The sequence below is a fragment of the Wyeomyia smithii genome, chromosome 3, assembly GCF_029784165.1.
Source record: "Wyeomyia smithii strain HCP4-BCI-WySm-NY-G18 chromosome 3, ASM2978416v1, whole genome shotgun sequence".
Classification (NCBI taxonomy): domain Eukaryota; kingdom Metazoa; phylum Arthropoda; class Insecta; order Diptera; family Culicidae; genus Wyeomyia; species Wyeomyia smithii.
In genome coordinates this window covers 2,484,539-2,495,674 of record NC_073696.1, presented here as the reverse complement: position 1 = coordinate 2,495,674, position 11,136 = coordinate 2,484,539, and the positions used below count along the sequence as shown (strand labels likewise).

The 11,136-nt window shown below is 34.2% G+C and overlaps 1 long non-coding RNA gene across 1 annotated transcript; it reads right to left on the bottom strand.

Annotated features, from left to right (window-relative positions):
- Nucleotides 1-635: 635 nt before the first annotated feature.
- LOC129727026 (uncharacterized) lies at nt 636-5,195 on the bottom strand. The gene is made up of 3 exons (XR_008728468.1): nt 5,021-5,195; nt 2,334-2,379; nt 636-1,167 (listed from the first exon to the last, which is right to left on the bottom strand). It is a non-coding gene; the product is annotated as an uncharacterized LOC129727026 (long non-coding RNA).
- Between the last annotated feature and the right edge of the window lie 5,941 nt (nt 5,196-11,136).

The following is an 11,136-nucleotide window of genomic DNA, read 5'->3' as shown; positions in this document are numbered from 1 at the left end:
ATGTTACAGCTTTTAATCTTTATGCTCGGATATAACACCGATCATTTGTTGCACGTAGTCCTAAGACTTGATCTGGTGTTTCTCTACACTTATAATCCTGCCGATAAATTTGGGATTCTTCCTGTTCCCTGAAGACATAAACCCGTTTTCATCGATCCTGCTCTTCAGGTCTATCCCATTGCAAGTGGTGTAAAGTGTGTGTATATAATGACTTATCCGGCTTCTCCTAGCTGATAGAATAGTCTTATCTCCTTAAACATCTTTCTTGATTGATGATGAAAGACTGCTTTTCTCTTCCGTTTTATTCAACTGCTATATTAATTTCTGATTCAGTCAAATATATATTTACTGAATCCGTTCTAGATTCATCTCTCTCCATCCGTCTTTTATCTCCGCCGTCCGTTCGGTGAGTACTGATCCTTTTATCGTTCTCCTACTGTCTGACCCTAGTCTTAGTTCCTAACTTTATATCCCTATCTTTACGCTCTGAATATTTTAAATTGTATGTTACTTTACTTTTAATTTTAGTGTATTTTATTTATATTATAATAATTTTTTTTTTTTTTTTTTTTTTTTTTTTTTCAAATGATTAATTAATGTAATAAACTTTAAATAAAATTTTTTTTTTTTTTTTTTTTTCTATTCTCTACTCTCTCCTATTGTCAACTTCTTCCCAATTTGATACCTTTTTCATGTTTTCCCATTTAAGCATATATGTCTTTAATATTTATTAATAATGAAAACAATTTTAATTTTAATATTTCCATTTTCTTACTCAAAATATAGAGTCAAGAAAAATATTTTTCTCACAAATATATAATTTTGAGAATTCATGATAATTCACCCCTCTTGTCAATAATTAAGCCAAAAAATCTTATACCAAATTAAAAGTAAAAATATTGGAAATATGAAAAAAAAAAAAAGGTCTACAGCAATGCAAGTATTTAATACCGAAAAGGATAACCCAAAATTACACTTGCATTACCGTATAGCAGCAATCTACACTCACCATACCATCATTCTGTTTTACCTTCCTTCTATTCACCATTCTGGTTTATCTTCCTTCTCGTCTTCTGTGGATCGCCTGGTAAATTGCTGTTGACCTAAAACCCCCCCTGATTTGAGGTTTTAGGCAGGATTAATCTGTAAATATACTCATTTTGTTTTCTATTAAATAATTGTATAATAAAATGTAGAATAATCCCAAAAATAATTATGTACTATTAAAATTAAACTCTATCATACTACATAGTTATATATCTAAAAAAAAATATGCTGACAGATGTGTGTAAATCCATAATTTTTTTTTTTTTTCACACGTCTTTTACTCGGAGCCCAATCGTGTTATTTGTGACACAATAATTTGTGCATTCATGTTTTCTGTCTGTGTTCAGACTCCTTTTCCAAAAGTCCTTTCCTTGAAGGCACAAATAGTTCTCTATTGACTTTGGTAATTGGAAAAGTTTGACATTTTCTTTGAAATGTATTGAACACATTCCTTTACAGATTGTGTATTTGCACAATTCCTGTAAGGTAATTGGTTTAGACTCTAAACCACCTAAATATTCCATTTTTACCTCACTTCTGCCCCAAACTGTTGAAATTATTGGGTATAGTGTCTTATTTTGGAGACCCTCGAAGGCTTCTCCAAAGTATTGGCCATTGGCTAAAAAGCTCAGTGTGCCTTTATCCATATCCAGTATCACTTTAATAGTCTCGAACTTTATTTTGAATTTTTCAAAAGATTTTCGTTCTCTACCATTTTGTTTTTTCGGGTACGTGTCAATGATTGAATCATGAAGCGTCATGCCCCTGTTTATGTCAAAGCCCCAAGAATTGCTATCTAGTCCTAATAGACTTTGATAACCCATGCATTGTAAGGTTGCATCAGACGTTGCTATTCCAACGTATGCATGTGTCCCCCTCTGTTCACTAGGCCATGTTATTTCCCATACATGGAGACCTTTTGTGAACCCAACTTTACCTCTTATGCAATCAGTATTGTTTCTTGCATAAGTTCGATGGGCTGTGAGACCATTAGTTTCTACAAATATGTTTTCAGAACAGTCTTCCTTATTCCAGGAATGTCTTATCTGTTCTTCCAGAGATACTGTTGGTCTTTCCAACAAAATTTTTAATCTTTGTGGTATCTCATAATTTTCGTGTCTTTTCGGTCTTTCCATATTTGTAATTTGAGGCGTTACCCTATGTTTTAGTCCTCTTCGTTTGTTTAAATGTTTCTTGGCATACATTTTACGTAGTGTCAAAAGTATTTGTTGACTACTACAAACAGGATTTAAATTCTTATTTTTTTTTTTTCTATATATATTTACCTCAATTTCCTAGGCTATAGGCCTGTTCGTATCTCATTTGCTCTGTCTGCAAAAAGAAATGAGTAAAATAAATTCTTAATACATTGCTGTATATAATATAATTAACAATTCGTATACTCAATAACTACCATTCTGGGTCACTACTCCCTTGTTATTTCATTCAAATCACAGTCATTCTAGGTAGTGTTCCCTTGTCCAATAATTCACTATCCATTCAAACATAAAAAATCGTAAAAAAAAAATTCAGTTTATCGACAATGTTCAATTTTACTATTGTCGAACGGTAAGTACGATCTCATTTAACATTTCCCATGGGATACTGATTGTAACGAGGGAAACTTTTATCCGCTCTAGGTCAATATTTCATTTCTTCTATTTTCATTTGAAAGGCCCTTCTTTCAAATAATGTGGGGTCTCTTCCGATTTAATTAATCAAAGTTTTACTCTTTCGCGTTATTTATGGGAGGTATGTTTCCTCTTCCCCTTTTAATTCTTTTATAGTGCTCATCTATTTGACATTATTACGTGCAGACATTTTTGACAATCTTTGACAAGACATTTACTTATCCTGGATTTCCAGCTCTTCGGTTCATTCAAATGCTTTTTTGTTGCTATTGGCGAACGCATTATGTTATAATTAGCTGTAGGTCGTCGCTCTGTATCAACTTTTTCTACCACCGAATTCTGACTGGTGGTCTTCTAGTTTGTGTTTTTATAATTGTCTTATTTTCTGATATCCCCTGGATATCGCTTTCATTTGTTATTCCTGTTGAGGTTTGAAATATATCTGGTTCCATATATTCTTCTTCTAATTTTTGAATTGCTGGTAAATTCGCTTGTGGATTTAATTCACGCATGAGCATGATTTCTCCATTATGTTCTAAATTTGGATTGGCGAAAATATCTTTCCTCCTTTTAAGCATCTCAGCGTCTGAATTCGGTTCCCGTGGGTCGATCAATGGCCCTAAATGGGTAATCTTTTGTCCTCTCAACGGTATCTTTGGAGGTGATGAACGAGGTTTTTTCAGAATTGAAACCTTTGGATTCCTTTGTTTAAAAGGTTTCGACTTCCTTTCCTTGGAATATGAAGAGACGTACTTTTTGTTTTGTGGGCAAGAAATCTGCCCTTTAAAGCAACAAATAAAAAGTACTATCAACGTTGCCAACATAATTATTGCTCCAGTCCCTATACTAGCTATAGTCCAGCCTGATGAAAGTGGAGAATAAATTAAATTTTCTAGGAAGGGTCTTTGCTTTTTGAGAACTTCAACATCGATTCCTAAATCAAAAAGCTTCTTTCGATCATAGAATGAAACTTTAGAGAAATTTCCACTCAATGTTGGGATCAAATGCATTGTACTTTCTTCCCACGTAAAATTCATTATTTTGTAGTTCATTGTGTTTACTAATGCTTTGTTATCCGATACTGTAGTATCTGAATACCAAATTTTTGTGTTATTTGTTTGAATCCTCATGTTTGGGGTTAGCCTCATTCGACCTGTACCCCTAACAATCAATTTTGTTTTATTTTCTCCATGGAAAATATTTACTTCAACTTCTTGTGGGGTTACATACTCCCAAACATTTGACTCCTCGGTTTCAAACCAAGCGTCGTGATTGACTCTCAGAAGTTTAATCTTACAATTTTCTGTTGAATTTCTGAATCTGAGATTCAATAGGCACTCGTTTTCTGAAGTTAAATTTTCCTCCTTCAGTTTTAATTCACAAATTCTAAAATTCATGTATATTTTGCAGTTTTCGTATTGAGTTTCCGTTAATAGGAATCCCCAATAGTTATCAATTTCCTCAATTATTATATTCCGATCCAAATTAATGGTCATGATAATAGTTCTATTTATTTGTGGAATAAAACTTCCCTTAAATGCTTTGAATTTCCTCTTTGAAACTAACGGTATCTTCAGGTCAATTGACAACATTTGGTTGTTCTCCGTTTTAAAGGATACATCCGTTATTCTCAAAATCTCTGACAATATTCCGCTATTTTGTCTTCTTGGAAATTCGAGGCCCCCTTTGATCTTACTTTCAGCCTCTTTTAATATTTGCAACAAAATTGCTGGCTCTAGTAATTGAATAAACCATGTTATACTATTGTCTTTATTAAGCAAGACTTGTAGTATAATATTCTGTTGTTTATTTAAGTCATTTATTAAAGATTGAATTCTAAATCCAATTTCAATTAATTCCGACTCAAGTTGTAGTGCCTTTTTATATGTACTAGCGAAACTTAAGTCGTCTTGGACCAGTTTCCCTAATGTGTTGAACGTATTCATCACGTTTTTCATCTTATCATCTATATGCAACATTGAGCTGTCTACAAATTTGTACATAGCATCAATTGTCGCAGTTTGATGATCTAGTGATAAGACCAAGGATTCCTCGTTCCTTCTTAATTTGTCCAGATTTATATCCACCCGAATTCTATCATCAGAATCCATACCTCCAATGGCTGTTATAAAACCACGAGTTCTTCGGGATGGAAAAAATTCTTTTATGAACTTATTCATATCCATGCTTTTGTTGAATGCCATTTCTAAATCACTCAGCATGACATTACAATGTGTATTTTTTATTATTTTTTGTAATAATACACAAGTATAATTATAATCTGCCTTAGATTTTAATAAGGCCTTCCCTCCTTCTTCTAATCCTAATACCGGGAATCTTACCTTCAACACGTATGTGCCCATTCTTATCAACGGCTCGTGTTGTTCCTCTAAAATGAATCCACCATTCGTTAACCAGAATAGGTTAACGAGAAGAAAAATGCTCCTGTAATCGAGGAGAAAAGAAAATATTTTGATATTGGCTGATTTTTTTTTTTTTTTTTTTTTTTTTTTTTTTTTTTTTTTTTTTTTTTTTGCAAAAAGCCTGACCAATTCTGGTCAGGGATCATAGGCCATTAGACGTAGACATTTATTCATTGAGAGACATTTTTATGTAATAGACTTAAATATTATGTACGTAATAATAATTTTTTTTTTTTTTGATAATATACTAATATTTTTGTAAAACTTTCTTTGTTAATCTTTATGTTAACAAATGTAATATCACATCCTTTATTGATTAATAATTCGTCTTTCGTTGTGGGTTTTACCCCTTTTTTTTTTTTTTTTTTTTTTTCTGTGTTTGTTATTTCCACTTCGTTCGCAAAAATCAGTAGGGCTGACGATCAGTCGCCGAGCTGTACCGTGATGAATCACAATCCGGACGGTACCAATATCCGGACACCTTCATCAATACTTCTCAATTAGATGGTAATTTATGCAATTTATGAGATGCAATGTTATACAGGAGCTTTTTTTTATATGTGAAAGATCGTTCAAACATCATAAATACCATAGTAAGCCGTGAGATAAAATTTAGATAAATCGAAACATAAACGCACTGTCAAACGGCGTCCTTTTCCTGTTTGCACTGTCCGGATTTACAACCAAAATGTTGATGTGTTTTAAATCCGGACACCCCAAAAATAAAACGAAGAGGTAGTGAACTTTGAGTGTTTTTATGCTTCATTCAATGTTTTTTTTTTTTTTTTTTTTTTTTTTTTTTTTTTTTTTTTTTTTCATTCTTTTAATTATGGTATTTTCTTAGGCGATTATTGTGGATCTTCTCTAGTTTGTTGCCGTTTTTGATTACCGTGGTTTGCTCACTGGGCAAATCTACGATTTCATAAGGGCCTCTCCAATAGCTCTGGAGTTTCTGCCCTACTCCCATGGGGTTGGCATGTACTAAGACCAGATCTCCCCACATAGGTTGCCAATCGTTTGCTTTTCTGTCATAGAGCTCTTTGCGCTTTTCTTTTGACAGAATTAGGTTTTCTTTAGCTTTTGAGTGAATGTTTTTGAAAACAGACCTCATCTCTTTTGAGTAGCTTTCGTAATTTAGACCATTTTCCCTTTGGTTATATATGGATGCTGGTAATCTAGCTAATCGTCCATATACAAGTTCGAACGGAGAGTACTTTGTCGAAGAGTTAATCGTCGTGTTGTACTCGAACGTAAAGTATGGCAGATGTTGGTCCCATACATGTGGGTTGCCTACTACGTACTGACGCAGGTATGTTTTTAATTCACGATTTGATCTCTCAACTAAATTGGCTTGAGGATGATACGCGCTTGTGTTGATTTTCTTTATTTTCAAAATTTTACAAATATGTTTGAACACCTCACTCATAAAATTTGAACCTTGATCTGATACTAATTCAGCAGGTGTTCCAAATTTACAAATGTAATGTTCTATAAATGTCCTGGCGACTGTTTCTGATTCTTGATTCTCCATTGGTGCTACTACCAAGAATCTGGTTAGGTCGTCTTGCATGACAAGTCCATATTTATTACCAAAATCGGATTCTGGTAAGACAACTATGTCTATAAAAACCTTCTCAAATGGTTCTGATGACGTAGTTGTTATCTTCATTGGGATTTTGTTATGGCTCCAAATCTTGTTCTTCTGACATGAGTCACATTGTTTTACATAATTCTCAATGTCTCTTCTCATGTTAGGCCATACAAAAAGTGTGCCTATTCGTTGATGCATTCGTTTTGCTCCTACGTGTCCACCAAGAGGCGCATCGTGGAATTCATGCAAAACTGTTTGAATTTCGTCCTTGTTTACTATAGTTCGTTCACTGTCTGCGTTGTATAAAATGATGTTGATATCCAATTTCCACGCAATATATTTTACTATTTGTAAAATCTGATATTGCTTTATCTTTCTAAACGAGATCATGTGAATTGTCTTTGCGTTTAGAATGAAATCCGGGCAGTTATTGAAATATGTTAACATTAAATCAATAACATTGTCAAAATTCATTAGGGAGTTGTTCTTCCCTTCGAGTAATATTCCTGCTACCTTATTTGAAGGATGTGTCAAAAGGTTATCTTTGACCCAATCTTTGATACCGTGAGGGTAATCATATAAAGATGTTAACTCATTGAAAGCAGTTTTGCTATTTAGGATGACAAATCTTGCGTCGCATGATTTTTCATCTTTAATAGTTTTTGTAATAACCACTTTTGATTCATCAATCAATTCCTGTTTCAGAGCGATTTTGAAGTCCTCCGCTGATAGATATGTTGCGTCTTTTAAGGCGTCATTTGTGTCGTTTAAGGTAACTTTTTCGTTGTCCGAAATGTCAGAGTTTAATATCTTGGAGATTTCATCTTCAGGGACATCATCGGAATTCTCATCATCATTTATGAGTAAATCCTGTTGTCGTTTTTGTTGACGAGTCAACACAGCGACCGTATTTTCGTTAGTGTCGTTGGCCTTTTCAACATTTTCATGTTGAAGTCTTGACAAAAAGTCGGCTACTATATTTTCTCGTCCTTGTTTATATCGTATGTCCATTTCCAGACCTTGCAATTTCAATCTCAACCTAGTTAAGGTGTGAGATGTTTCTTTCAGATTCCACAGAGAAACTAAAGGTCTGTGATCTGTATAAACGATGAATTTTTGATTATATATATAGTGCTTGAATCGATTTACTGCCCAAACAATGGCAAGTAATTCCTTCTCGATTACGTGATACCTTATTTCGGCCCCTACTAAGCCTCTACTAGCGTAGGCTATGGGTCGATTTGGTGTTTTTTCATTTGAGAGGACTGCTCCAATTGCGTAGTCACTCGCATCCGTAGTTAACACAAAGGTATCGTTATATTTTGGTCTTACCAAAAGAGTATCCGATGTTAGAAAATTTCTCAATTTCTCAAATGCACTTTGGCATTCGTCTGACCATTTGAAACGAACATTTTTCTTTAATAAATCATTCAAAGGTTTTCGAGTTTCCGCTATTTTTGGGATGAATTTTCCATAAAAATTCACTGTTCCCAAGAATGAGCGCACTCCTTTTACTGTCTTTGGAACTGGCATATCCCTTACAGCTTCAATATTATCTTTCATAGGACGTATACCGTGTTCGTCAATAGTGTGTCCTAAATAATTTATCTTTGTTTTTAATATTTGACATTTTGAGGGTTCCACTTTCAAGTTATGTCTTCTCAGAGCTCTCAACACTCTGATCAGATTTTCGTTGTGTTCTTTTATGCTTCTTCCGTATATTAAAATGTCGTCAAGATAGACCCGAGCCCTTATGTCTGGCAATTCATATAGCACTGAGTTCATTAATTTTTGAAAAGTTGATGGGCTATTTCTTAGTCCCATGGGCATTCTCGTATATTCATAATGTCCATTCGGGGTTGAGAATGCTGTTTTCGCCGCATCTCTTGGATCAATCGGAACTTGATAAAATCCTGATTTCAAATCCAATGTAGAAAAATATTTACTATCCCCTATAGTATCTAACATCTCATCTATTAGGGGAATGGGGTAAACAAATGGTTTAGTAACCAAATTGAGAGCTCTAAAGTCTACTACAATTCTGTACTTTTTGTTCCCTTCCGCATCTAAATCCTTCTTAGGTATGCACAAAACTGGTGCATTCCATGGACTTTTGCTAGGCCTTATTATGCCTTGGCGATGCATTTCGTCTATTTCTTCATTAATTTGTTTTTTTGTAGATTCTGGGAATCTATACTGCCTCTTATTTATAGGGACATTGGTTGTTGTCTCTATCTCGTGCATTGCTGCATCTGTGATAGTCAACTTATCCCCTTTTAGGAAGAATATATCACTATATTCTGCCATTATATTTTCCATTTCAAAAAATGTATTTTTTTCGAGATGTTGGAGTTTCAGGCTATCCAAAACCTTTTTCACTCTTTCTCCTCCTCTTGCTTGTGTAATTCCTTTGTTCTCCAATAAGCTATAATCTTGATTGGAATCCAAATCTTCCATTTTAAATTCGTTATCGGGTTCTGTAATTGGTTCCTCTTCGTTCGCGGAAGATATTTCGAAGTAATCTTCATCTCCATTGTCGGCAGAGCCTATTTCAGGTTTTAAACTATTAAAGTAGCTTGAATTATTTTCTCCATGATCATCTGAACTTTCTAAATATTCACTGGTGTAATCATCTTCGAAGTATTCATCTTCAGATTCACTGTTAGATAATATAGCTTCATCCTGATAATTTGCTATGAATATTTGTTCGGGTTTTCTAGAATTATTATTGGTAATCTTCGATACTTTAATATCAACCTTGTCTTTATCTTCAATTGATTTCTTTGGAATGTTCAATTTGAAGATAACATATTTAAAGTTACCTCCAATCGAATCAATATGGCTTTTCATGAATTTTGCTCCAAGTATTGCTGGAATTGATAATTCGTCAATCACGTAGAATTTTGTCGGGATTACATGTTCTAATATCTTTAGGTTTATCCAAGTAGAGCCAATGGAATTCAATGCTTCACTATTGGTCACTCCCTTGATTTCTGATCTGTCGGATTTATCTATATATACAGCACCGACTTTTCTAGCTCTTCTTAATGATATTATATTTGGTTGAGCACCTGTATCTAGTAGATAATCAGTATACTCATTCGATCTTTCGAGTGTATTTAGTATTAGACTAAACCTCTGATCGTGGGTCTCTTTTATTGGAAACTTAATTTCTGTTGTTTTATTTATAGTCTCTTTGTTTTTTAGTTTTTGTGTTCTTGGTTTTGATGATGTAAAAAGGCAGCTTTTAAATTGGGATTCCGTCAACCTTTGGTTTATTGAATCCCTCCTTTTTAGTTTTTTGACCCATCTCTTCTGTAATCCCTGTTATTACCATATTGGCCTTGGTGGTTCCTAGGTTGGTTTCCCTGAAAGGGTCTTCCTTCGTAAGAATTTCTACCATTGTTTCTGTTGTTATTATTGGTATCATTGTTTCGGTCATTATTCCTATAATTTGAATTATGACCGTTTTGATAATTACCGCGGTTATCATTTCTGTTAAAGCCATTATTTTGGCCATTTCCTCGGTAATCGTTATTCTGTGGTCTAAAATCGGTATTGTTCCCCCGGAAACTATTACTGTTCCTGTAATTGGAATGGTTATTATCATTTCTTTGATAATTATTATTATTCCTGTTTCCGTGGTAATTACTACCATTATTTTGGTAGTTTGTATTATTACCATTATTTCTGTAATTATTGCTACTACCATTGTTTTGGTAGTTGTTCTGGTAACTTTGATTTTGATTATTTGCCTGAGGATTGTGTCCTCTGTTCTGGTAATTGTTATTATTGTTTCTTCTGAAGTTGTTATTTAAATAAGCAACTCCTTGAGTGTTATTGTTCATGTTGTTATAATTTTTTCTGTGAGGAGAATTTGGTGAGTTCTCCGGTTTCGTCCTTCTGTGGATATCCTGGAGTTCTTCTTCCTCCTCACATTCTTTTTGTAGCCATTCGAGCAAGTCCATAAAGGATTTATCTCGTTGAGACTTTCCTGCCGAAATCAAAGTGTGATTTCTCAGGCCCCCTAGGAAGTGTTTCCTTAGGTGTGTTGACACATATGAATCATTTCCCTCCTGTCCTGGGATATCTCTCACACTTTCGTAAATTTTTGTGGCTCGTGTTTTATACTCCTCAAATGATTCTGAATAACCCTGGTGTAGGGTTTCGATTTCTTTGAAGATTGCCCCGATGTTCTTTTCAGGCTGGAAAAGTTTTTCCATTTTTAATCTAACTTCGGGCCATTTCTCGGCCCTTATATCATTGAGCCGTTTGAGTGCATCCCCTCTGAGCTTTGTGTACACCACATTCAATAATGGGGTGTGACTAGCTGCTGCCGGGATGTCTGTTGCAAAATAATCAACTTGTAGTAGGAAGGGATCTAGTTCTTCCGCCTTTCCACTGAATATTGGAATGATCGCAGCTGCATCGATCATCATTTTTG